We start from the raw sequence: 3,873 nt of genomic DNA, 5'->3' as shown, positions 1-3,873 counted from the left end.
TTATTAAGACTAGGTTCCCAACTCCCAACTATCAGAAGGTGATAAACAGTACTTTGGCAAGGGATTTAGGATATGATTCTCCCTAGCGATGTGTGGCTATCCACCGGACCATCCGGGTGTCATGGATGAGACCAGAATTTTTTATTTTTTTCATCTCCGATTATGTAATATATGTGTTTTTTTCCCTCTCTCTAACTTGAAAAATGCTTCTTGCGGCTCAAGATGGATTGTGGGGGGTATTGAGAAGTCATATATCCCAATTCCTAATGTATTTTGCTTGAAACCATTGTACCCAGGGTGTGTTTTTGGTGGATAGAACATGCCATATTTGTTTCAATTGAGCTGCCTTATTCATTTCAATTGTGTTGCCCTTCATCTTGTGAGCTCTACCATGGAGATTGAATGAGGCTGTCCTCCATGGGTGTAGCAAGTTGGGGTTTATTTTATCCTTGGATAGGCTTGCTATCCATCCGAGAATAGCCCTAATGATAGCGTATACCCGTTAGATTTTTTGTGATTTAAATTAAATTATAATTTGCTATTTCTTAACGTTTAAGAAATTTAATAAATTTTACTTTACACCTATTTCCTTGGTAAGTTACAGAAGAGAGATTTATTAGGAGATATTGTAGGCATTTGGGAATTCTGGGAGGTGAGAGACATTTCCATTTTTTTTCTTCTTTTTTGGTGAGTAAGATGGGGTTAGGCAGGACCCCGACTAGATATCATTAAAAAAACACGAGGAGAATTACATCAAGGGGCCCGAGGGCCAAAACAAGGGGGCCAAAATACCCAAACAAATCCAAAAATCACAACCTAGGATATATTTTCCCCGAGGTATCTTCATCTATAATAGTCAGGAGATCTGGGGGGCAAGAGAAGGATGGATTTCTCGGCCCTTTACTGGAGAGTCTATTTTAAACAGGAAATCAGCTCCACGGTTAGCCTCTCTCCAGCAGTGGGAGATTTTCCATGAGGAAAACATGGCAAGAAGAGTCTTTATTTGGTGAAGGGTTGGCCTGCTCTCCACGGGCATTTGTAGAACCCAAGGATTGTGTTCACAGCTAAAAGAGAATCAGATTCTACCCAGAGGTTTTGAATGTGCTTGGCTGAAGCTAAATGGATTCCAGAAAATATGGCTTCAATCTCCAGGTCTTGGATGGTAAGAGTCCTCCAATTGACAGAGAACCCAAGGACGTTTCCATATCTCATCCCTTCATTCCCTATAATATATCTCCCTCTCTCTCTCTCTCTCAATAGTAATGATTTTCTCTTTAGGAGAAACGTCTTCTTCTACCTCGATCTCTTCCTCAAAGCAATTGAGTTTTCTTGGAAAAATCCCTACATCTTTTCTTTCTCGGTTTTCATATTTTTATCATTCATTTTGCGATGCGTGCGGTGATGAGTTCATGGGATCGATTCCTTACACGGAAGAGACCTTGAAGGATTGCCGTATCCTGGGAGATGAATGCTGGTAAACCCACTAAAGAAGGGGGCATATTGTCTCTGAGGAGAATGCTATTTCCTGCATGCATCGATCCCGTAAACAGACTATTTCTAACCCTTTTTTGATTAATTTATTTTTAATATTTTTGTTTATTATGAGTATTGATAGATCTGTAGAAATTAACATTAATAGAAATTCCTCATAGATTTAGGGGAGTGATAAATCGACTCCCAAATATAATAAATCGACTCCTCATGTGTCTTTTTCTCTCCTTGGGGTTAGAGAGAGAAAGAGGAGAGAGATAGACACATGGGGAGTCGATTTATCATTTTGGGGGGTCGATTTATCGCTGCCCTAGATTTATTGACAAAAACTCCAACAATCTTAGAGACAATATTGATTAGGACTTTTCTTTTAACACTACTTTAAGAAAATGAAAATAAAATATCATCTCCGCCACATTTAACGGCAAAACGACTGCAAAGGAAATATCGGTATACTTGTCTTTTCATTCTTTTATTTTGTGTTCTGATTCGTTAGCATTAAGAATTATTTAGTTATTTTATTTTTTTCTCCACAAAATCTCAAAGATTTGGAGGTCTTAGCCATCTATGTGGATGGCTTCAGTATACGGGGTTGGAGTTTCACAGCATGCATGGAAACTTCATGAGAGAAGGAACTAAAATCAATTATTCTACAACAATTCTGTTCTATTTCCCTTTTGAACTTATCATACTTGGGCCACTTGTGCCATGTGTACATAAATGTGGCCATTGATTCAATCCTACTCACCAAAGCCAAAGAATAAAAGGGGAAAATTTTGGCTAACACATCGATGAGACTGATGTGTACAAAAATAATGACGAAACTAGCTTGAATGATGATTAAACGTGTGTTTACCCAGACCCATTTATGTTAACCTCTAGTTGAAAACATTCAAATCTTGGAACAAGGCCTAGGCTTTTGAAAGAAAATATAAACAATTTGATAATGGCTCCAATTTTGATAATGACAACTGTAATGGTTAAAACCAATAAATAGTAAAGTTGTCATTTTAAAGGTAATTAATGAAGCTTCTGTAGTTACCTTTAATGTTAATCTTTTAGCATACTGTGACTAATTAAAAAACTGTTATAAGATGTAGGAACTTTGTTAAAAAGTATGTGTTTTCTCAGCATATATTTTGGCATGGGTACACTCCATAAAGATGATAATTATGGGCTTAGTGTTTTGATAAAAGCACTCTCTTATTTTGATTTATTTACATGCATTTATCACATTTGCCAATTAAGGATGATCCTAGGCCCTTCATTCGTCAAGTCTAGTTTAGAGTTCAGCTAAGGAAATATATATAAGCCATTGACTTTCCAAGTCCTTCTCTTACAACAAGCGTTTGGATTCTTGATTCGAGTCGTGATTTGAACTTCGCATATCCTCGCATCCAACCTCGCTTTCAAGGATTGTTCTTCTAGAGATGATCCATTCTTACTTTCCGTAGTCATGGAATAAGCCTTTAGATCCCTGATGGCATGTAAGAGTCATACACCAAGAAGCCGCTCTGATACCAACTTGATAGAACATTGTTCTATCAAAATAGAAAATAGGGAAGAAGAAGATATGGAAAGAGGAAAAGAGCGAGTTAATTCGAGGAAATGGGTGACACTGCTATCATTTCCATGGGATGATCGCAACTCTTCAATCTATAGAGGTTACCATGATATGCAATTTCTCTTTAGATCGGAGGGCTAATATCATCCTATTGAAATGAGATTTTGGGGTGCAACCTATTTACGTTGTGGCCCATTAAATGGACGGTTTGGATCACCTTGTGGTGTGGGCTGTACAGTTCATTTTAAAAAATATGGGTGGGGCCTACGTTGTTCAAAGATTTCCAACAAATTAATTGTTGGGCCCACCAACAGAGAGTGAGGGAGAGACCGGTTTGAAAGTGTTGTACTGGCTGTAGAGTAGAAGGGGGGAGGGGCGGGGATGGGGTATCACTGCCCCTAGAATATAGAATAACATATACTTGGGGGGCCGGACTAATTTACACTTTGCTCCAGGCTGAAGGGAACTAATTCATTGGGGGGGGGGGGGGTGGGGCGTGGCCACAAGGGATTAATTCACACAAGGGATTTTGTGAAAGGGCACTAATTCACACAAGGATTTTGCAAGTCATTGGAGCCCTGGCCACCTCCACGCTATATGTGGCTCTGCCCCTGGCTAGGGACCATCACAGAGGGCATTTCACGGATGGTCTGTTGCATGAGAGAACAGCCACGTGGGCTTACTTTTCAACAGATTTTGTCTTTATACACGATGTGACTGCTCTCTCATGCAACAGACAGTCTGCCAAAAGCCTTCTGCGACGGTCCGTAGCAAATCCCCATAAGGAAAAGCAAATAAGGAAAGCTTAATCTAAATAA

The sequence above is a fragment of the Tasmannia lanceolata genome, unplaced genomic scaffold (genome assembly GCF_043159265.1).
Source record: "Tasmannia lanceolata isolate RefF3 unplaced genomic scaffold, GAP_Taslan_0.1 ptg000006l, whole genome shotgun sequence".
In the NCBI taxonomy this organism is placed as follows: domain Eukaryota; kingdom Viridiplantae; phylum Streptophyta; class Magnoliopsida; order Canellales; family Winteraceae; genus Tasmannia; species Tasmannia lanceolata.
This window is presented reverse-complemented; position numbering follows the sequence as displayed.